This window comes from Ailuropoda melanoleuca, chromosome 10 (genome assembly GCF_002007445.2).
Source record: "Ailuropoda melanoleuca isolate Jingjing chromosome 10, ASM200744v2, whole genome shotgun sequence".
Classification (NCBI taxonomy): Eukaryota; Metazoa; Chordata; class Mammalia; order Carnivora; family Ursidae; genus Ailuropoda; species Ailuropoda melanoleuca.
Window position 1 is genome coordinate 49,301,170 of NC_048227.1, and position 24,668 is coordinate 49,325,837.

The 24,668-nt window shown below is 34.4% G+C and overlaps 1 protein-coding gene across 1 annotated transcript in view; it reads left to right on the forward strand.

Moving 5' to 3' along the window:
- LOC117804235 overlaps positions 1-24,456 on the forward strand; it is an 852,227-nt gene extending 827,771 nt beyond the window's left edge. Inside the window, exons 10-11 of the mRNA XM_034670865.1 lie at positions 24,045-24,151; positions 24,354-24,456. The gene's annotated coding sequence lies outside the window, so the exon portion shown is untranslated. The remainder of the gene's footprint in view (positions 1-24,044; positions 24,152-24,353) is intronic.
- The last annotated feature ends 212 nt before the right edge of the window (positions 24,457-24,668 follow it).

Genomic DNA, 24,668 nt, shown 5'->3' on the forward strand with positions numbered 1-24,668 from the left:
TAATTGTTTGCATAGAAAGTCACAAGGATGGGGCACCTGGGTGGGTCAGTTAGTTGTGTCCAACTCTTGTTTGGACTCTTGGTTGGATCATGACTCAGGTCACAATCTCGGGGTCATGAGATCAAGGCCCAAATTGGGCTACGTGCTCATCATGGCATCTGCTTGGATTCTCTCTCCCTCTCCCCCCTGTTCTCTCTCTCTCTCAAATAAATAAATAAATACATAAATAAATAAAATCTTTTAAAAAAACTAAGTCACAAGGAATTTATAAAACAACTACTTGAACCAGTAGGTGAATTTAGCGAAATTGTGGGGTACAAGATTACTATACCAGCAGCATAGAAAATGAATTAAAAATCAGTACCATGTGCAATAGTGTCTAAAAGTATAAAGCATCTAGTAATTAATCTCACAAAAAACCGCAAAACCTCTACACTGAAAATTACAAAACATTCTTCAAACACATTGAGAAAAATTTTAATTAATGGAAAGATACACTAAGTTTATGGACTAGAGCATTCAAAATTGTTAAAAAGTGAATATTCCACCATCCTCTAATAGAACTGTGGATTAAACATGATCCCAATGTAAATCACAGCAGCTCTTCTTATGGAAATATAAAAGCTGACTCAAAATTTACTTGGAAATGCAAAATAGCCAGAATCACCAAAAAATCTTAGGGAGGGAAATGATGGAGGATTTACATCATCCAACTTAAAGATTTACTATAAAGCTACAGTAATTAAGACATCTTGATTTTGTTTAATGATAATAAATAGATCAATCAAATAGATTGGAGAGTCTAGAAACATCCACACTTATAGGGCAAATTGCATTTCCACAGAGGCACCAAAGCAAATCATTGGGGAAAGTATTTTCAATAAACAAAGCTGATCAACTAAATACATGGAAGAACATGAAGCTGAAATTTTACTCAACACCAAAATAGGAATTAATTAAATATATATCATAATCTAAATGTTAAACTAAAGTTATAATGTTTCTTTTTGTTGTTATCATTTTTTAAAATTTAAATTCTAAAGTCATAATGTTTCTAAAAGGCAAATGAAGATATCTTGGCAAAATGGGGTAGGTAAATATTTCTTAGGACACAGTATACAATTACTTTAAGAAAATAAAGTGAACAAAAATGACTAATGTATTTGAGAAATACAAATTACAGCCATAAGCAGGATGCTACTATACTGACACTCAAACTAATGAAACTGAAAAAATGAAAATACCAAACCGTAGGTAAAAATTTGAAGCAATTGGAACTCACACATTGCCCCTGAGAACGTATATGGTACAACCATTTAAGAAAAGAGCAGTTTCTTAGAAAGCTAAATGTACACCTACCATATGGCTCAGTAATTCCAACAGTAGGTATTTTCCAAAAGCAGTTGAAACACATGTCTATAAGAAGACATTTAAAGAATAATTTTGGCATTTTAGTCACACAAGGTGAAGGAGTCTAGAATAAGTCACTGTGGCATAAGAATTATTTTGAACTGAAGTCATTTGAATTCCTGAAATCCTTCATCTGCCAACATCAGAACCTCCCAAAAGAACTCAAGTATCAAAATCCCCTCCCAAGAGCAACTCTAATCTTCTCATCTCTTTTTGAGATAAGAAGTCCCTGGCATCACACCCAAGCAGCCTCTGTCACAAAACTATCATATCTCTTACCTATTTTCTTTTTATCTTTCCAAAAGTCACCTATTTTTCCATAAATTCCCCTTTCTCTCTTCTAAGTAATTTGTTCTCCCAGATGTGCCTGCTGCCCCTCCCCTCCCCGTTACCTACCAAAACTCCATATTAGCCCCAAATTCTAACCTTCTTGAGTTACATTTTTTTGTGTACCTCCACACTGTTTCTCCCCTTTTGTTAATCTGCTTTCCTTAGTTTAGTTTGCAAAACACCAAAGATTGGACCTGAGAAGGCAGAAGAGAAGTTCTTATTTTTTTTTTTTTTTAGTTTTATTCATTTATGTAATCTCTCCACCCAATGTGGGGCTCAAACCCATGACTTTGAGATCCAGAGTCACAGGCTCTTCCCACTGAGCCAGCCACTAGCTCTGAAAAGTTTTTACTTTAAATTGACAAAGCAAATTGCTGAAAAAAGCCCAAATATTTATTAAGAGGAGAATGAATAAATGAGTTGTGTATTATATATAGGAATACCAATCAGCAATAAAATGGAGGAACTCCTAATAGATGGAACAACATGGACAAATCTTATTGACATTATACCAAGTAAAAGAAGTCAAACATCAAAGAGTACCTATTATATTATCTTACTATACTATATGATATAAATATTTTAAATTCTTTAGGAGTATGGGTTCCATGAGTATCCATTTTCAAAACTCATAGGATTTTACACTTCCAGTTTGTGAATTTCACTATGTACAAATTTTATCTGTAAATTAAAACAAACATTGAATTCTTTTCCAAAGGCTTGCTTTTCACCATGGTATGGATTAGCAATTTCAAAAGCATCTTCTATGTATTCTAGGCATCCATGAATAAGTAAATATATTGAGGATAATGGAAGGAAGACTTTTTTGTTGAAGAATCAAGTTACAAATATAGAAAAGGGGAAAACTAGTTGTGCTTTGCGGCATTGGAATGAAATTAAAAAGCATCAGTATAAAATAACTCCATACATACGCCATTAACACCACTACCAATGGAGCTAGACAGTATAATGCTAAGTGAAATAAGTCTGTCAGAGAAAGACAAATACTGTATGATTTCATTCACATGTGGAATTTAAGAAACAAAGCATACAAGCAAGGGGGAAGAAAGAGAGAGACACAAATTAAGAAACAGGCTCTTAATTATAGAGTATAGACTGGTGGTTATCAGAAGGGAAGGAGGTAAAGGAATGGGTTAAATAGGTGATAGAGATTAAAGAGTGCACTTGTCCTGATAAGTGCCGGGTGATGTATGGAATTGTTGAACCACTATATTGTACACCTGAAACTAATACAACACTGTATATTAACTAACTGGAATTAAAATAAAATTTAAAAAGCAAAAAAATTATTTTAAAAAATTCCATATATACTAAAAATACATAATACACATGTATGCATATATATTACATATAACACATTACATATATCTATATTTATATATTTATATAACATAAACACATACATGTATACTCACATTTGCTAGATCCATCAACTAATAACTGACACCAACAGCAATTAAGACAAACTTGTTTTCTAAATATCATTTTCCGATAAAGAGAACTAGGGACACTTGGGGAATAGTTGAATCCCAGGGCTTTGGCAGAGAAAGTACAAGATAAGTCTGAAATGTCTTGCAACACAATTAAGGGAGTGTTAAGAGAATACTGGGGATATGTGAAAAGGACACAGAGGCCAACTTGAAGTGGCTCAAACTTGGTCAAGTCTAAGACAAATTGAGTATCATAATAAATCATAATAGTAAATAAATAGCAATATTAGATTATAAATTATAAAATAAAAAGACCTGTAAGTCTGTCAAAATGATAGATGATGATGATAGATAGGTAGATAGATGATAGATAAATAGATAGATACATAGATAAGGAAATTGCTTCCTTACAGTAGGACTCCAACTAATAATTATTAAAGAAATGATGGACTTGGAAAATGATCAGTGGAAGCTAAAATTAGTGGGTAATTTTGATGAGGGAGACAGACTAGTGACATAGGCACAAAATATGTCATCACAAATTAGACTCAGAATATCTCCATATAAATCGTATTTTTTTAAAGATTTATTTATTCATTTATTTGACAGAGAGAGAGACAGCCAGCGAGAGAGGGAACACAAGCAGGGGGAGTGGGAGAGGGAGAAGCAGGCTCCCAGCGGCGGAGCCTGATGCGGGGCTCGATCCCAGAACTCCAGTATCACGCCCTGAGCCGAAGGCAGACACTTAACGACTGAGCCACCCAGGTGCCCCAAATCATATCTTAATTACAAAATAGAAAACAGCAACTGTATAGTGAAGAAACCTAATTATATAGCATAATACAGCATTTGCTGAATGATCAAAGTTAACATCATCAATGTTGGGTCTTGTGCCTCCAGGTATAACACACTAAGAAAAACGTAATATCTGTGCTATTCTTGCCGAAGATGCAAAACCTAAATTTTATCATGAGAAAATACCAGATAATCTCAAATTGAGGAATATTTTACAAAAAAAAAAAAAAAAAACCTAGTTTGTACTCTTCAAAATGTCAAGGTCAGCAAATAAATGAAGGCTGAGCAACTCTTCCAGATTGACGGTTCTAAAGCTCCATAGCACTATATGATACCGGATGATACCTAAACTGGGGGAAAAATAGCAATTCCTGTTTCAGTTCACAAATTTGAATATGAGTTATTAATTACATAATAGCACTTTGTTACTGTGAGGTTTATGGTTTTGATCATTTTACTGTAATTTCGGAGAATATCTTTGTTCTTTGGAAGATGTACTGAAGTATTTAAGGGTAACAGAAAACAATGTCTCCAACTCTGTTTCAAACAGTTCAGAAAAAGAAAATACGTATATGTACAGATAGCAGAAAGATAGAATCACAAAATGATTAGGGCAAAAAATAAGTTAGAAATTCAGGATAAAGAGCTTATTGGAGTCTTAGAAATATTCTTACAACTTTTCTGTAAGTCTGAAATTTTGAAATAAAAACTTAAAAGTAGGGGGCGCCTGGGTAGCGCAGTCGTTAAGCGTCTGCCTTCTTTGGCTCAGGGCGTGATACCGGCGTTACAGGATCCAGTCGAACATCGGGCTCCTCTGCTGGGAGCCTGCTTCTTCCTCTCCCACTCCCCTGCTGTGTTCCCTCTCTCGCTGGCTGTCTCTCTGTCACATAAATAAATAAAATCTTTAAAAAAAAAAAACTTAAAAGTAATGTACAATCCCTCATTTAAGGATTCATAAATACCCTTTCAATCTTCTATTATCTTAACTTTGCAAACACTATTTAGAAGGGGCTATCAGAAATTACCCTGACAATTGTATGTAAATTTTACAGGGTTATTTTTAACACTGCAACATATATGCATATTATTTCCTGAATATATTTATTTCAGTCAATATTTGTAGTTAAAAGGAATTCCTATATAATTTGCACCTTGTTTCTCCAGTAATTTGTGTGTAATATGATGATTTTTTAATGGACACTATTTCAGTATCATATTGAAAATCTAGAAACCAATTCAGCATCTTAGATTTCCTGCTTTTATATGATTTCCAAATTCAGATTATTCTGCTTTTTCTCTTATCTCATATACTTTATTAGTTCATAAACTGCTTTTCTATTGTTTTATTCAACAAAACATGCTGGTTGGTAATGAAATGTGTTGAGATTTAACAACACAAGTTTTCTTCAAAAACTCAGAGGTCAGAGCAGAACACATGGGTCTAGCCATTTTGGACTGAACAGACATTGAAATGACTTATTCTGACCATTTCATAATCTCCTTTCCTAGACCACAACTTTCTTCAGTTGATTCAAACTAAATAATACATTGTTTATTAAGTATAGTCATTCATAAAACAAGCATACGGTGTTGCACTTACTGAGTTTAATAGGGCACGGTGTATGAGTTAGGGGAGTATATTCATAAACAATAGTAATATAACTTCAAAAATGGAAGTTAGCAGATTTAAACATATCCATGTCCTTTTAAAGCAAACTTGGTTTGTTACTTTTATTGTCAAGTGAATTAAAAGACATTTCAAGGGACACCTGGGTGGCGCAGTCAGTTAAGCAGCTGCCTTTGGCTCAGGTCATGATCCCAGGTTCCCAGGATTGAGTCCTGCATCAGGCTCCTTGCTCAGCAGGAGGCCTGCTTCTCCCTCTGCCTGCCCCTCCCCCTGCTTGTGCCCGCTCTCTCTCTCTGACAAATAAATAAATAAAATCTTAAAAAAAAAGACATTTCAAAACAACCATTTGGTCTTCCATTAATGTATTTTCCTATAGTGTTCATTACTTGTCATTATGCCCATGAAGTTATTCTTAATTATTGCAAAATTAAAAATTATACGTGTCAGAGTTATTGTTCCCAAATAGATAGCTATCAAGGACAGTGTTCCAAATATATGACACAGATATACAGATAATTGGTCCAGTTACTTATCATATCTGAATAAAGAACATCATAAAAATACATTAAACATTCTTCTTGACTATATGTGCTATCAGGATATATGTTTGCACTCTATTTTCTATACCTAACTCAATTAAATGCTACTGGTATATACCTGATAGGTTTTCCTTTTTAGATTCCAATTTTCTACTGTTTCTGTAAGAAAGTAATGGTAGTTAAACCTTCATCTCTCCCAAGTAATGTTTCTAATGAGTAGGTTGACCTTCCTGGCTTAATTAATTCAAGATCTAAGCTGTCCTCATGTATAAGCTATCTTCAATTATACAGTATACAGCTACTTTTATGTTGGGTTCTGTTTTACTTTTTATTTAAATTACATTATATTTGAATGATAAAATGATGAATATTTTCCACTGGAATTGGTACCTAAAATATTACCAATGTATGCATATTTTTCCTAAAATGTATTAATAGTATACTTGTAAATATAATTGACATTATTAACATATTACCTTATTTCGTATTTTCATATGCATGCTAATTTCATTCTTTTACTTGTATATGATGAACCATAAGAACTAGGCTGTTATGAGATAGGACCCGTATCTTCCCCATCTTTCACCCTGCTGGTTCTAGTGGTTAACACACAGCACCATCAGCAATTTAATGTCTTCCAAATTGGAAGTTCTTCCTTCGTTCCAACCTATTTTTTGTTGTGTTGGGATGTGAAGAGATATCACCATCAATATTCAGAAAGGATTAAGTTTTGAAACTGATGTATAAGGACACACCAAAATGATTTCTTTAAAAAGGTATAGTTGAAATGCCTGTTCATTTAGGCAAAATAGTCTTACTTTCCCACTATCTTTTTTCCAATCAAATGTTTAGTGCTTTGGAACAAACAGTGGCACACGTATGTTGTTGGGGAACAGATGCTATGTTTCCATTCGGTAATGTGTCTATCACAGAGCTTTTCATATCATTATTCAGAAGCTCATGTTAGTTACCCTAGTGTAATAAGGAGTAAAGAAAAGGGTAATGACTATTAATTGAGCATTTAAGCTGCACCATATTTGTGCTAAGCACTTGACAAGCGCCACAATTATTATGTATATTAGGTATATAGTGCTTGATTTACATGCTCAAATTTGAAGAATGAGATCTTTCACATGCAAACTTTTGGGTAATAATAGCCAACATTTATAATTTACTAAATGCAAGGTAGATGTTATTAATAGCTTCACTTTGCAGATGAAGAAACTAAATCACAGAGAGTTTAAATGACTGAGTAAAAAGTCTGTCTCCAGAACTCATGCATTTAACTTCCACATTCTATTATCTATTAGTTCCCTGAACTAGATGGAGAAATAGGTGAATGGAGAGATAATCATTCTTACATGATGAGAGAGATACAATGTCTTTGTATTATTTAACATACTTCAATTATGTTCTGTTAGCATTTATCAAGAACTTACCGTGTACCGGGGAATGCTCAAGAAAGAGCAACAAGGGAGATTTTCTTTGGGGCCATCTAGCATACTTCAACTCAAATGAGTGAATATGTAATGAAGGCTTACTATGAGCAAACTGATATCCTCATCCCAATTTAGGCAAAGATCTTAGCCTTACAGAAGAGCTCGTAATGTAGTTGGAGATAAATAAATACATATCATGTAGTGGGGTAGGTAGAATGGGACACCAAAAAATATTTCACATCTTTAAAGCTATGTAAGTTTCAAAGGAAAGATAAACATTTTGAGTTGAGACTGGTGGTAAGGGAATACCAGATACAAGAAACATCACATTGAAAGGCATAGAAGTGTAAATTAACACGGTATGTTCTGAGTATGACCAGAGTGTATGGTGTTACATGGAAGAGGGTGAGTGCTTATTAAATGAATCTGGAAAGAGGGGTGGAGCCAAAAAAACCAATTTAGTACCCATAGTCTGGTATTATTGGTTAGCTTTGCTAAGAAAGAATATTCTGTCTAAAACCGTTGGTTGGCAAATGTCTGTTATCAGCAGAAATAAGAAGAAGTGACCAGCAGGACATATCCCGACCTGATCATTGACTTCAGAAGAGGCCAGTGATTTTTTAAGAAGCTGGAAGGGAAGTCCATTCACTCCACCTCTGAAAATGAGACCAAGTACTTTTATGTTTTCAGTCTTTATCCAATAAGGCACAATCACTCCCTGTCCAGACCTAAGGAGCAGACAACATTTTAGCCAACTCCAGTCAGTGCTCTCCATGAGCCTCTGGGCCCAAGATAGTGTTTCCTTTGGATTTTATTTTTTTGTGTCTTGTTACTCTCATTCCTTTGAGGGCTTACAGATGTGACCCTAAAGTGTAGTCGTGGCAGTGTTGGGGCTGTCACATGTATCTTAATAGACAAACGCACGACCTTCAGACTTGAATTCCACATCACTATTTTACCCATATGTTAGGAACTCTGCTGTCTCTTTTAAGAAATCACTTGCTCATTATTATCTCAATCACTACTAAACTTGCTTTTGATATTGAGTCTTGACATAGTCTCTCAAATTTCTTCAGTATTTCCGTTTTAGCTGTCATCATTTGTCCTACTCTATCGTGTGAGCTTCATCGAATAACTTAACTGTGCCATTTCCTTGCTTTCCCTCACTTCTAATATAAATCATCATGCCTCACATTGAATCCAAGACAGGGAAAATTAGACCATCTTGTGTGGATCTTACGATCTCAAGGACATTGGGCAGTGTTAAATCTGATCTCCTTACAGCAGTCAAAGACATGGATGGAGCTTTCCTAGGGCAGATTTCACAACCGGAATAGACAAAACAGAGTATCACTAGGAGATCCTGCCAATCATGATATTGGCTAAAAATCTCCTGCAAATATCAGAGCATATGGTAACAGTTTGACTTGCTGAGAAGTAACATTTATTATATAAATATTAACAACAACAACAAGATAGAAGCTTCTGCCCTTAACTCTTACCAAAAGGTTATGGTACTTAACTCTGACCAAAAATAGAAGGGATAGAGGTGGCTATTTTACTTTAGCATTTTATCTTAGTGTTTTTCACATTTTTATTTCCCTAACTCGGGGTACAGATAAGTACACACTCCTGGGGGGAATTCTCAACAAATCAGAGATAGAAGTCAGTGGATAAATGAAATCTCCTTGCCTTCCTGTGGGACAACTCTGAAATATTCTACATGGATTTTTGGAATGTTCATAGCCCCAGTTACCCACTGCACTAACCCACTCTTTCATTAACATTTTATTGACTTCTCCCTTTCTTGTCTCACTCCTCTCTTTCTTATTCACTCCCTCTTATGAACCCTGGGATCTCTCAAATAAACCCCTGGCCCCAAACCCTCATTTTATGTCTATTCTTGAGAGACCCAAACTAAGATAAGTGGTTACTTTTGGAGTTGGTGATACTGGTATGGCAATAAAAGGAGGTTTCTGTGGGTACTAAAAATGTTCTTTGTCTTAATTTGGGTAAAGTTAAGCAAAAGTTTTCACTTTATAAAAATTCATTAAATGTGCATTGATAACTTGTTCACTTTTTTGTTGTATTTAATGTAATTTAAGGAAGGGGTTTATACAAAGCAATAATTATATATTAAAATATATGAGAAATGTTTAATTCAAATAATTATAGTTATATTGGGTGACTTTTGATGTATTGCTTTTGGTATTAATGTATTGAAATAGCCTAGCACATAAACTAGCAATTTTTTCTGTATTTTGTTATTTTGTTTTTCCCCAAATTTGTGTGAATTAAAAATAATATATATACACATCTCTGTATATATACATTCAAATATTATTATTTTTAATAAATTTAATTCAATTATTTAATGCAATTAAAAATTAAATGAATAGCGCACTCACAGGCACATGCCCACAATACACTCGACTATAGTTATGTATGGAAAAGAAATTAAAGAGCTATATGACTTAAATTTTATATCCACAGTATTCATTTCAGGTTATATCAAATATTTAATACCAGCTATTCTTTGGGATTTGTTAGCATATCTTTTAAAACTTGCCTGCGGCAGTTACAAGAACGAATGTAAAAAGTGGTTTTGATTATCGTTTTGGATTGTCAACCTTGACAGTTTGGGTGGGATTTATAGGCATGAAGAAAGAATACACAGCCACTCAGACCAGTGTACCTTTATCCTTTTCCTGGGGAAGATTCTTTCCCAAAATAACCAAAGAGCTTGTTATTTGTCAGAAGAATTACAGAGTGAATCTCTTTGGGAGTAACCTGGGGCACAGAAGTCCGGAAGCAGGAATCTACTAGAGATCAGTTTGGATCTACAGGCAGAGATATTTTTTAAAAATCTGCTTTTTAAAAAGCAGACTTAAAACCCCATTTACATTATTTTCTAGCCACAATCAGGAAAAGTAAGATACTTGTAACATTCATTTCCTTATTATATTATTCAGAAGCATAACAAGAGTTTAAATTCAAAAACAGAAGGCAAAAATAAAATGGGTTAATATGTGACTTATTGTTAAGGAAAAAGAAAACCAACTCATTAACATATAGCTTGGATGTTATCAGAGGGTGAATTTCTGGTATCCCAATGGTTGAGAGAAGCTACCCAGGGCTGTTGACCCCTCTAGGGAAGGACCTGAAACAGAATTATGAACTTTATGACTGTAGAAATCCAGAGGTGTCCCTGAAAGAATGTCTGAATTCTCTTACCTAATGCCTAACTGATGCTTTAATAATTCATTAAAATGGGGATTCCAAAGGATTGGCTGTTGAAATGCCCACCTTGTGTTCATGGGGGTCACTTTCTGACTAAGCTCTTCTCTGGTCTGATACTAAGGCATGAATAAAATATATTGGTAAGAGGATGATGGTGCCAGAGTAATAGAACTGAAGAATGCTGTATTCAGGTCTTTCCTGAAGCTCTTTCATGATTTGATTGGAAGCTGAATTTCAAGATTCTTTGTTACTAACACCCATGCATCATAATTGCTGAGGCATATTATCATCCATCCTTACATTGAGTCTGCATATAGCTTTACCCTGAAATCCGCATGTCTTTGTGAGGCATACATTTTTTTTTTCATTTAAGTCCTTTTATTACAGTGGTGCCAGCTACTGCTGCTATCGTTAAATGCCTGTCAGCATTTCCATTATAAACCTTATTTTCAGGGGATTTATAACCTAGCCATTTTAATTCACGTTCGGCTGAAAGTTGCCATCGAAATTCTCAACATACAGTAGGTGCTGTTTACCTTTATCACCAAATTTTACTTGAATCTGTTTATCTGCCAGAGATTTAGCAATGTGTAAAACCATAACACTGAGATAGAAGAAAAGTAGAGATGTTTTGGTAGATCTTTTCTAAAGTAAAGCTGTACCCATGGAAAACTACAAAGGAGTTGTAAAATTGTCAGATTTTTGACAAGCAAAAGTTAATGGATAATTTGAAACCATTACTATTTGTAGTGTACTAATATTTCATACTCATAGTTTTTAAAATACATTTTACTGTGAACACCAATTCATACCATGAAAGAGTTATGGTCAATTCAGCATAGCATCCTGTTCACTATGATAGACTTACTGGCATCATGAAATATAATATAAAGCCATATCCCTTTTATAGTAAAATAAAAAGTTTTAATGTGCAAATTTGACATCTAAATTTTTTTTAGAAATCCTGTCTAACTTTGCCTTTGTTCTTCGTGAAGAAAACTGTACTTTAATTTTTTTTTCAAAATATAAGATATCTTTCCATCATCTGGCTTCTCTAGTTCATTTTTATTGTTGAAATAAGTATATACTGGTCATTTTTAAACACTCTAGAGATAATAATTCAGGTATTGTATAAGCACAGAGTAAAACCAGATCACTTCAGGTCTTTTGCTGCTGAAAGCAATAAGAAAACATAAGAACAGACCATCTAAACTTGTGGAGATTTTATGACAATAATTAAAACAGATACGTCAAGACAGTGCCCATGATGAACATAGACAGCTAAATAACTAAAAAACAAACAAACAAACATGCAAACCACACGACATAAGCATAACAATATTTGGACCTTTTCCACAAACAGTTAAGAACAATGCGTTGATGGGAAATAACTGTAAGGATAGTGTAATGTTCAACTTTATTATATAGTTAGCACTTAGCATTTCCCCTATGCACTACCTCATTTAAGAATCATAACTTTTTGATATGGGAATTATTATTATGCTCTTTTTTCATATGAAGAAACTGAGTAAATTAAAGTTATGTGCTCAAAGTCAGACAGAATGAGGTGACAGAGCCAAAGCTTAACCCAGATAATTCTTAAGTCTGTGACCCCTTAGCCAAAAGGTATAAAAATTGAATGCAAAGAAAATATATTCATTTTTCATATGCATGTGTGTGCATCTAAAATATAAAAGTAAAAGCAAATTACACTTAACTGGCCCTCCACTTCTCCATTTCTTTATGGCTATTATACACTGGCTAGACATCTAGATGAAAGCATTTAGTCATTTGGCATGAGACAGTGAACCAGCAATCTGCTGCCCAGAATCCCATTCTCTATAGTGCTTTACTTCATAGAACGTGAGGCAGGGAACCTTCTTCCACTGATGACTTTCAACATCTGTAATTTGCTTCTTTTAATTTTTTTATAGATTCTCCTTATTTATTTTAGAGAGAGAGAGAGGGCGCATGTGGGGGAGGAGCAGAGGGGGAGGGAGAAAGAATCCCAAGCAGACTCTGAACTGAGTGTGGAGCCCGGCCTAGGGCTCAATTCCGCATCCTTGAGGTCATGACCTGAGCAGAAACCAAGAGTTCCATGCTCACCGACTGAGCCACCCAGCACCCCTCTAATTTGCTTCTTGAATTTGAGATCCCCCTCACCCCATATATCTGTGCAGAATTCATGCAGCTTTCAGTGACCCTTCTTAAAAATGATTAATTTATTAGGTCAAACCTAATAAAGTGGGTTGCTGTCACCATTTTTCAAATCTGTGATCTAATTTTGGTCAGTTTCAATATGGGAACTAAACTTAATTGCACTGTTGGGACCAAATCTCTTATCCTTCTAAGATTTGTCCATACCCCTCAGTCTGCAGATTCAAAGCTTGATCTCTCATAGTACCATATATCTCTATTAGACCTATGCCTCTGTTTTACTGTTTTAGATACCAGACATCTTTGTTTTGGCTCTAAAAGGGAATTCAGTGAATGCTGCAGTTCTGAACTTTACTGAATAGTTTAGCTTTAAAAGTTTTTTGTCTATTTTCTTCAGATCAAAAGTTTCTTTCTTGGCATAAAGCGATTATATTGTGCTAGGACTTCCCTTATTGGTATGACCTTTGAGATGGGAAATGCAGGGTCGAGTAGGCTGTTATGCAGAAAATTCTCTATAGAGTATCAAAGTTCTTTAATTCTTCCTTCCTCTCCCTGCTTCTCTCCTTCCCCATCTTGAATTCCTTTTTTTTCTCCTCTTTTTCTCCCATCCTCTCCTCCTCTTCCTCTTCTTCCTTCTCTTTATCCACCTTCTCCTTCTTTGTTCTTCCTGCTCCAAGTATAACTGTGAAGCTTTCAGTGAGGATTTTGTTACCTAGATGTTGGTAGGAAGAAACCTGATAATTACTAGTTTGTGCAAAGTTTGACTAAACGTTTCTCAACAGTAGATGGTACATTTGCATTTTCTACCAAGGATCCCTGTTAACTCCAGAAGACCTCTCATTGGTTAGATTTGCGGTGGCATGGCAAAAATATCAGTAAAGCCTTGGAGGGAAGATACGGAGATTCACTGGGACAGAGGAATGTATCATACAGAATTCTTTTGGTTAAAAGTGTGGTAATTCAAACCAACTTGAGAAAATCATAAACACTAGTTCATGCAGTCCTAGCTGGATCCAGTAGCTCAACCATGTAATCAAGAATCTATCTCAGTGCAAATCACAGCTGCAATGAGATATCTCCTCACACCCGTTAAGATGGCTACCGTCAAAACAAACAAACAAACAAACAAAAACAACACAAAAAATAACAAGATGAGCATGTGGAGAAATTGGAATCCTTATACACTGTTAGTGGGATTGTAAAATGGTGTAATGGCTATGGAAAGCAATGTGATGATTCTTCAAAAAGTTACAGTTAGAACTACCGTGATCCAGCAATCCCATTTCTTGATATATATCCAAAGGAATTGAAAGCAGGGATTTCAAGAGATATTTATATATATCTATGTTCATAGTATTAGTCGCAATAGTCAAGAGGCAGTAACATCGCAAATGTTTATTGATGATAAATAGGTAAAGAAATTGTGGTATATACATACAATGGAAAATTATTCAGCCTGAAAAACATAAGAAATCCCATCGCTTACTAGAATACAGATGAAACTTGAGGACATTAAGCTAAGTGAAATAAGCCAATCACGGAAAGACTTCTACTGTATGACTCCACTTATATGAGGTACTTAAAATAGTCAAATTCATTTAAACAGAAAGTAGAATGTTGATTACCAGAGGCTGGGAGGAGGGAGGAAAGGAGAATTGTTTAATGCTCATAGAGTTTCAGTTTGCAAGATATAAAAGTTCTGGAGATCTTGTGAATATGTGAATATACCCAACACTAATATGTAAACAATGTGAATTACTTAATACTACTGGTATAGTTAAAAATGCTTAAGGCGGTGAATTTTTTGTTATGTATTTTACTACAATTAAAAAAATTTTTAAATAATTAAAAAAAAAGAGTTTATCTCTTACTGACTTCAGTCCTACACAGGTCTCTTCCATTTGGTAACTGGATAGGTGTTAGCCTTCTAATATACATGTTCTTTAAAGCTTTGTTCTAGAAGTGAAGAGAGCATCTTTCCTGATAACTTATGGAAAAGCTCAAGAGTGGAACTGATTGAGACACATGGACTGGGGAAGTGGGAGTGGGAGCAGATACAATCCTTCCAGAACTCCATGTAGCAGCATTACTATGGAATGAGGAATGGTTCTTTCAAGGACATAAATCTGCTCCTGAAGCCTGTCTTCAAGGAGACAATTCCATTGCGGCAGGGAATAGGACCAAAGCCTTGAGTTTTCTAAGCTGTGAATGATCTTGCTTTTGATAGCTTTTACCCAATTCTTCCTTTCCAAAATGCCAGATTTGCTAATGGTTTTTAACTTTTAAGACAATGTGAACATTTATTGAATAAATTATTCTGAGTACTTGTTTGTGTCAGACACTGTACTGAGAGCTAGGAATTAGGGATGTGGTTTAAAAGCCATAGCCCTGTGAAATGTATTCTATTGCACTATAAGAACAAGTAAATTAATACATATATATTAATATAAGTAAATAATATATATAAGTAAAAAATACACACACACATACATACATACATATATATATGGTACAATATAGTACAATATCATTATAGGCTTTGGTAAAAACATGAACAGAGTTTGGAGAGCACATAAGAGGGAGCCTCACTCAGCCAGGGAGTGGGGAAATGAGGAGGATGGGGAAGAAAAATGGATACTGGATATTTAAACTTAATCTTGAGGAGGAAGGCTTATGTAAGAGTTCCAAAGCAGGTAAGATAAGGAAGTTCAAAAGGGAAGCTTGAAATGAAGGCACATTTCAGATAGTGTGTGCAAGTAATGGAGAGGTGAGAGTGCAAAGCATATTAAAATATCTTCAAATGGTTTAATATGATTGGAACATGGAAAATGTGGGAAGTGAGATCTGGAAGACAGGATCCAGACATTACTCTCTAAAAAAAACCAGCATAAACTTTATTCTGAAAGTCATGACAATTCACTCAAGGCAGAAATCCTAAGGAACACCAAATTGTAAACTGTTATTTAGGAGTTTAGGGGAGTGACATAATCATTTTTCCACCGTAGAAAAATTAATCTGCAATTCATGGGGAGATAGGGAAACCTGACAGCGACTTTCTTTCTTTCTTTTTTTTTTTTTTTAAAGATTTTATTTATTTATTTGACAGAGACAGCCAGGGAGAGAGGGAAACAAGCAGGGGGAGTGGGAGAGGAAGAAGCAGGCTCCCAGCAGAGGAGCCCGATGTGGGGCTCGATCCCAGAACACTGGGATCACGCCCTGAGCCGAAGGCAGATGCTTAAGGACTGCACCACCCAGGCGCCCCTGACAGAGACTTTCTTATTCCAGATTGTTCTTCATTTTGCAAATACCTCTCCAGAGCTTCCAGAAGTATCTGATAGGTTCATCTCAATGTCTTAGCTCAGTTGATAACCACGAAAAAATAAGCTAGTCTCCCTACCTCTCCCCCAACCCAGTTTATTCAAGGTATCCAAAGTCCTAGGAATTCCCCCCAAAAATAAAACGTCTTTGTTATAACTACACTGAATCTCCTTGACTTCTAAACAGTTAATGAAAACGGCAATGTAAACCCAAGGCCAGAGTCAGATTCTAGCTCTTCTTTGTATCTAAACCAGGTTTCTAAAACATAAAAATAAGACCGTAGTCACTCAGGTTTAAATATGGAGGTTATAAAAATACAAAATCATTTATAATTTGGTATTCATCAATGTATTTCCATCCGTCTTTTAATTGTTTCTCTACATTATATACTTTGATGTCTTAAATTTACTTAAGAGAATGCTTCTTCGTACAGTTTCAAGAACTTATTATTTGAACTCCTTTATTTTCAGTGATAATAGCATTCCCTGGTCACTCTCCTGTGAAATATACATTAATACGTACTTAAAATATTGAAAAGGAAACCAGGTGGAAAATTTTCAGTAACATTTAACTTCGATAACTCAATATGTTATATTAAGAGACAGAGCCCTATTCAAACTAAAAGAATTATCCCATTGATCCATAGACAGGTCAGGCCATTCATGAACCAAAATTCTGGCAAAAAGTTTAAATTGGTGTTCTTTATTTGATCTTTCAGAAGGTTTTGATTATTTAATATGTGGTGGGATTTATATGAGTTGATAACTTATTGCTTTTCAAACCTTAAATTGGTTACTTATTGAGCGTGGTAGATATAATGTTTTTTTCATCAATATACTGCATCATAAATCTGCAGTTTTTTGCTATTTACTTTAAAATCAGCAAAGCAAGCAAAATACTATGATAATAGTTTATATAGTCAGCATCAGCCTTCCAAACTGGTCAGAGATTGAATATATCTTTCTATTTGGGATTAAATAAAAAGTACATAAACTGAGACTCTCTATTCAATTAGATCTTTGTTACAAAGTTTCTAAAATGGCATTGTCAATAGCATTTCATATGTGATAATCATGAAAAAGCAATACTATTTGCCCAAAATTAGTGTAGTATTTAAATCAGTAAGAATTTAAGTTTGAACTTGAAATTTTAATATGGCAAGTTCTACTGAAATTCAGTTCTTCAAATACATCAAAAAACATGAAGCAAAAATATAAAGAAGTAGTGCTTTAGAAACCCACTATCTTAGTATTTTTGGTTATTTTCTTGAAATATAGCTTTACTCTAAGGTGAAAAGTCTGGAGAGATTGGTTCAAACCCTCATATTTGCTACAAAAACAACCTAAAATTAGCTGCCTCCTAAGTCTTTATCAGTGACAACATTAGTTTTTTTTTTTTTTTTTTTCTATTTCCAGGACAGAATACAATTTCAAAAATAAATAAACTTTTAATTTATTTTGCTTTTGTCATTCAGGAGCTTGTATTTAGAATAGACTAAACTCATTCTGTGAAAAACTACGTCTCTATTTCAGGTTAACATCTTCCATTTGAATAAATGATTTAATCAAGGGGTACCAATTAAGAAATGCTCTACGGTTCTTCTACCTGATGTGCATAACCAATTACGTCGGCGTTCAGTGAGACAGGGATTGCTATTAAAGGGTTAACAAGAGACATTGATGACTTCTGGCTTCCTGATTCTTACCTCCACTGTACTGCAAATATGAAGAGGAAAAATAGGTCAAATAACTATGTTTTCTCTTATTAGTTACTCATTTCACTTTAATTCACAGTGAATTTCACATACTGTGAAATGTCAAAAGCAACCTTAGATTGTTTCATGCAATAATGATATAGTTAAGCAGTTCCTTTAAATAAATGTGTCAAGTTTCATTCATCTTAGATCCCGATGATATGAGAAAACTTCACATTCTCATGGGGGATGATGGGTGGAAGAAAAATTACTCATTCCAGTTGCATTGATGGTAAATACAGATGAGAGTCAAAATCTTGGATTTTAGCTAAAATAGGATTCCTATAGTGGAAGAACAGAATTGGGGATAATTAAGATACCGATAAAATGTTAAAAGTGAAAGTGCTCTTAATAATCATCGATGATTCCTATCCTAACCACAGGTTATTATAATATTTTATTCATGCCGATCATGTCAATGAGACTGAGCCATGTTAAGTTTCAAACAAGAAATTTGCAGTTTTCAAATTGTTGCATAAAATATAAATTTTTTTAGAAAACATCTGATTTCTGTACCCAAAATGGGTTTAGAATAATACTTAACAGTGATTAAACTGAACCCCCCAACTGCTAATTCGTTCTATTAATTTTTGCTCCCTTACTAGGGCCCCCTTTCATATATTTTATCTCTCTGAAATTTGATCTTTGGGAGATTAGCAGGCAACACACTGAGCCAGAAAGAGCACTGTCTCCCAGAGACTGGAAGAACTTTGTTCCATGTGAAACCGTGCAGGATAGTGGCTGGTAGAACTACAGTGTCCCATTGTTGTTAGGAAACTACTGATTAATTAGGAATTCTTATGCCATTATATATTCATCTTATGTTTCACTGACCAAACCTATTGTCTTCCTGTCTACTAACTACTTCAGGGCCAGTTTAAGCAATAGACGAGAAAGATTAGGGTCATATTCTACTAAGATAGCTTTTAAATTGGAAAAATGAAGAAACGTGACCTGAATCCACTGCCTTATTTCTTCATGTAGAAGGAGCTGTGAGGGTAACCCTGAAAAATAGAGGCTGATTTATACATTTACATCCCATTCAAAACATCCACCCCAGACCAATTAGGAATCCTTCTCCTACCTTCAGGGCTACTTTTGCACATATCAGTGTGAAAGTCTCAAGAGAGGTCTGTATCCATTGTCTATCCATCAGCCTCTTTCTTTCTGAGGAAGTGGGCCAATGTAAGTAGAAAGTGATGCCCAGAATATCCTCAAGGTTACAAATCATTTAGCAAAGATAATAAGCAATGTCTCAGCTAAGGATGATGGCATGGCCAAAGAGCCCATCTAAAAGAGATGATTCTATATGCTTAAAAAATTACAACAACAAAGATTCATTTGTCTTTTTGGTGCAGGAGACATAAAAATGCTGGCTACTTGAAATCTGACAAATTAATGCCAGTAGGATTACTATCCAACTGCTGATTTTTATGTTTTCAGAAATTTGTAGCTCTAACATTACACATCTAAAACAGTATGAATTTCTTTTAAGTTAGTGCTGTTTTTTGTTTTGGGGTTTTTTGTGTTCCTTCTTCTGGAGAGTTGGTTGTTAAACATTCACCAGCACACCACTGACTATAAGTCCTGCGATGAAGCATGGTACTGATGAGAGCTATCTTTGTGGAAAGGGAAGGGGCTTCAAACTGTGACTAAAAATAATAGAGAGAGGCCTAGGCCACTACTGCAGTGTCTGAAACTTGAAAAAATAATAAATTTGAATTGTAAAATACTTTTTATCCACTATTACAACTGAACTGAAGGTTGGAAATAAAAGAGACAAAATTCCATGTAATTTCTCTAATTCGTTCTAAACATTTTAATGAATATTAAATTATTATGATTTTGATTTATTTGAATTTGCCAAAATATTATTCTGTTGGGGATCTGGAATGTTTGTCTGTTTCTGTTTATAGTAATACTGTATTTTCCCCAGCAAGGCGACCGAATTTGGGATCATACGGTCTTTTATACACACTGAATTATATAAAGAATTCAGATATAAATCAAGATCAGAAATAGGAGATTATGGAAAGGTTTATGATTTTAAAAATAAGAAATCTCTTCAGCTCACAATAAGCCACGTCCTTAAAGATATGCAACAATACAATGCAATTCAATATGTTACTTTAATCCATCACATAACTGCTTATATGACTCCCTTATTTTAATAGTAAGTCTTAGCTTGAAATTAATGCAGAGTTTGGGTAAAGCAAATTTAAATTCAAAATTTAAATACCTAGAGAAAAACTACCTTTATTTGATTTTATTTTTCTTTATTCATGGGCATTACAGTAAAATTAGTTATTTCATGTGATAAGGTACATTTTTCTAGAGAGCAGATATGATTGTAATGGACTGAAATTGTTGCTAATGTCAAGTGATTTAGACATAGTATGTCTATGGAAATGGAAATATTTAAAATGACAATCACAAAGTTTTTCCAAATGACAAACAACAACAAAAACTTTGCTATATTTTTTAAATAAAATATTTATTGTTACGAGTTAGAAGCTGGACTTTTTAACCTGTTTATGTAACTGGGAATAAAGACTTTTTCTAAAATGAATTATACATTTTTACATAAGAATTGTATCCTGGGGGTGCCTAGGTAGCTCAGTTGGTTAAGCAGCTGCCTTCAGCTCTAATCGTGATCCCAGAGCCCAGGGATAGAGTTCCTGCTGAGCAGGGAGCCTGCTACTCCCTCTGCCTGCCACTCCCCTTGCTTGTACTCTCTCTCTCAGTCAAATAAATAAATAAAATCTTAAAATTAAAAAAAATAAGAATTGTATCCTGGAAGATAATAATTGCATTAAGAGTATTTTGATCCTTTGTTTTTAAAATGTGATACTATAATTTGTGAACTTCATTCATTAAGTATATCTATCCCCAAGTTTTTAATAATACTGAAGTCGTTCTTTTTTTTTATATCTAAGGGAAACCTGGTCAATAGACCTTTGCTAGAAAAAAAGCCACATCATATCTAAGGGAACATATGTAAAATCAAGTGCCTTTCTTCTCCACAAAAAGTGCCATTCTGTATAGTTAAGATTTTTACACTCTTCTGCTAGAGCAAAATGACATTTTCACTTCAAAAAAAGGTCTTTTCTATGACTAAATATTCTCCTATGAATGTAAAATCTTTCATGTGAAATTTTTAAAAATTTAATTGATTACGTGGGAAAAGTTGAGTTTTCCACCTAAAACGATGCTCATAATAACGAAGGACTTTTATTTTAAGCTGATGCTCCCACACTGCAGAGAAGTACTCAAAATGTTTAATTAGGAGTATGAGTCCGTGTTACCTGTTGCATAGAAAAGAGTCAACGCTTCTTTTTGTACTGATTTTTATATGTGAGGAGAAATATAATAACTCATGTGATTGCTTCCCAAATGGGTTTTTTGTATTTTCTGATTTGTAAAATAAAATTCACATGCTATTTTATTTTTATAAACTGTCTTTGTATATAGGGAGGTTATTATAAGTAGGTAAGGACAAAAGAATCAGCTTCATGATACATGAGTCACAATGTCTTGGCAAAGTTGTATACAATAATAGTAATGAATTCCTTTGGAATGATTATTTAAATTCACTTATACAAACTTTTTTATGTATAGAACAGGCTTTTGATTTTTAAGCCACACTCTAGTATTTATGAGATGGTACTGTGCGAATTAGCTGGTGGGTATCCCTTTCTGATGATAAATAAGAGGAAAGAATGGAATAAATTTTAAAAAAAAGAATAGAGAGATTACAGCAGGAAAAAAAAACATCTTAACAGAACCTTACTGTTAGCATAAAATTGCTACCTTTTTAAACCTTACATTAATATTGCATTTGTATTCATTATACATTTTGGCATTAATATATATTATGATCACTAATGCCTTTTAACAAAGACTGTAGTTTGCTTTGGCTTCAAAACATACTTCAGCAATCTTCTGAAAAACAGGGCAACATGCATACCTCTTGAGGAAGAAAAAAAAAAAAAAAAAAAACCAGCCAAGGGTTCTTAGTTGTAGACTAAAGGCAGATGGTAAACCATCTTTACTGAATTGCAAATGTTTGGAACAAATAACAATATATGAGATGTTTGGAACAAATAACAATATATGAGATACATAAAGCCTTTAAAGGCCATGTAAAAGGACAATAGAATTTTTGTTTTAAAATGCATTTAATGATCTGGATAATTTTATGTTTAAAATTAGGGATTTTTATGCACTGTTGTATTTTTCTGTAAAGGATCTTGTGGAGATCATCAAATTCCATTGTATTTAAACCTATTCTTTTTCTTCAGTCACAGTTGTGTCCATTGTTGGCATTAATCTTTTTTCCTTATTAATGATTTGGAATTCAGACTCAGAATATTGTGTTACCACCGGATAAGTCAGGCATAAGGAATAGAATTCTATTTATAAATGCTCTGCTGCTAATCTGAAATTAATAGAAAGGAGGTACAGAAAAAGCATATGACAGTCTTATAGAGAAATATTAATGTAGTGAAATATATTTACTTTGCTACCTAAGATGTGACAGTAGTCCCTTAATCTATAAGAATAATCTCTTCTGCTGTAGCAGCAAATAAAAAGAAAGATGCATATTATGGATTCTTTGAGTATCAGCATATCACTCTGCTATAATATATCATGCTTCATTGTGACACATTCCCCCATTTGTCACTTTCTGTCATGTTACTGTATCTCAAAAGACACAACATTGCCCAACCTTTTTTTTTTTTTTAAGTGTAGCAAATGGACACAAAATGTTTGACACTGAAAACAGAACTATTTTTAAAACCAGGTAGTCATAGCCAAAAGCTGTTTAGATGGATATTTCAAGGACTACATACCAGGGAAAGTGGCTATTTAAATGTATATTTGTACAGGTTGAATGTCTAGTAGAAGCAGGCATTTCCCCCTCCTTGTGAACATTTTATTCTTAAACAATGAGAACTTCTTTCCTTCCTATTTGATTGAATTCTAAAAAAGGATTATCTTTTTTTTTCTGTTTCCTACCAAAAAAAGGTTTAACTTTTATCCATATAAAAATACTAAAATAGTCAAACTGCCTTTATCAGCTTTTATATGTAAGTATTTCAAGTTAATGTTTTAAAATTGTCCTTTGAAGAAATGTATAAACATATATACATGTATTAAATACTTAGGACTCCATGTTGGAATTCAGGCAACAGAAGCCACAAGAAATACAGAGATATCAGCCATCTTGCTGATACGGCCACTGGGAGTTAGAGCTGTCAGAACTGGTAAACTTCTGCCAAACCTTCCACATATATCCAGACAGAGTAAAATGGAAATGCTTAAGTAAATAGAAAGAAATTGCTATAATTCACCTACCTTTCCATATAAACCTAGTCCATGATTCTTTTTGTATAGACGAAGATTTTTTAGCATTGCATATAAGCTAGGTTCGAACTCTGCCAAGATCTTTGTTACATATATGAAAATATATTTTCTATTGCTTGTCTTTTAATTATATGTTTATGTGCCATTGGTCTCTGGAATAGCTGAGTTTATCAGCATATTCATGTCATCCTAGTTCTGTGATTTGCTTCAGAAGGCCTTCCCTTCCCCCAAGAATGTAAACTTATGCTAATATAGTTTGTTTTAATAATCCTGTACTTTTATACTTTATATGTAACTCTTTCATCTATATCAAAATTTGTTGGGGTATGGATTAAATATACAACTTAATTTTTTTCCAAATGCGTCTTTTTTTTTTCCATAACTGGAAGCCTATAACACCCATTCCTTATGTCTCCTTATCTTCTAAAAAATTTAGCCAAGTTGGTAAATTAAATATATTTGCACTACAAACATGAAGTCATTAAACACAATCACAATATGCCTTTGCAAACAAACTGTGACTCACGGGTCAGTAAAATATAACTATCCCCTGTTTATCACTGGCTGTGTTTACAATAGCTACTCGGATAGGCTGAACTTCCAATCTTTCTTTTCTAGGGGATATCTTGTTGCCTGAAGTGAGTCTGGAAGGTCACCTACAGATTTGGAGCAAATCTCAAGTCCTGAAGGAGACTAGGTCATTTTCATGCTCAACCATCAGATAGGTACAGGAACAGAATCCTAGAATATCCCCTTCTGCAGACCAGAAAAACAGGGTTTCTTCAGGTTGAGGGGGTTCATGGCGGGTGCTGGTGGAGGCAGGAGCCGCACGGGGCGGGGGGATGGGTTTCTATCCCTGGAAAAGAAAAGTAGGATGTAAGTTCTCTGGGAAGTCCAAGCAATGAACAGAACATGCTTGCCTCACAGCCAAATATAATATACCCGGGCAAGAGCTCATATGTGGAACAGAAGGAATAACACGGAGGACCACAGGGGAAGGAAGGGAAACCTGAATGGGAAGAAATCAGAGAGGGAGACAGACCATGAGAGCCTCTGGACTCCGGAAAACAAACTGAGGGTTACAGAAGGGAGGTGGGTGGGGGATGGGGTAACCGCGTGACGGACATTAAGGAGGGCACGTGATCTGAAGAGCGCTGGGTGTTATTCGCAACTAATGAATCATGGAACACGACATCAAAAACTAATGATGTACTAAGTGAACATAATAATAATAAAAAAGAA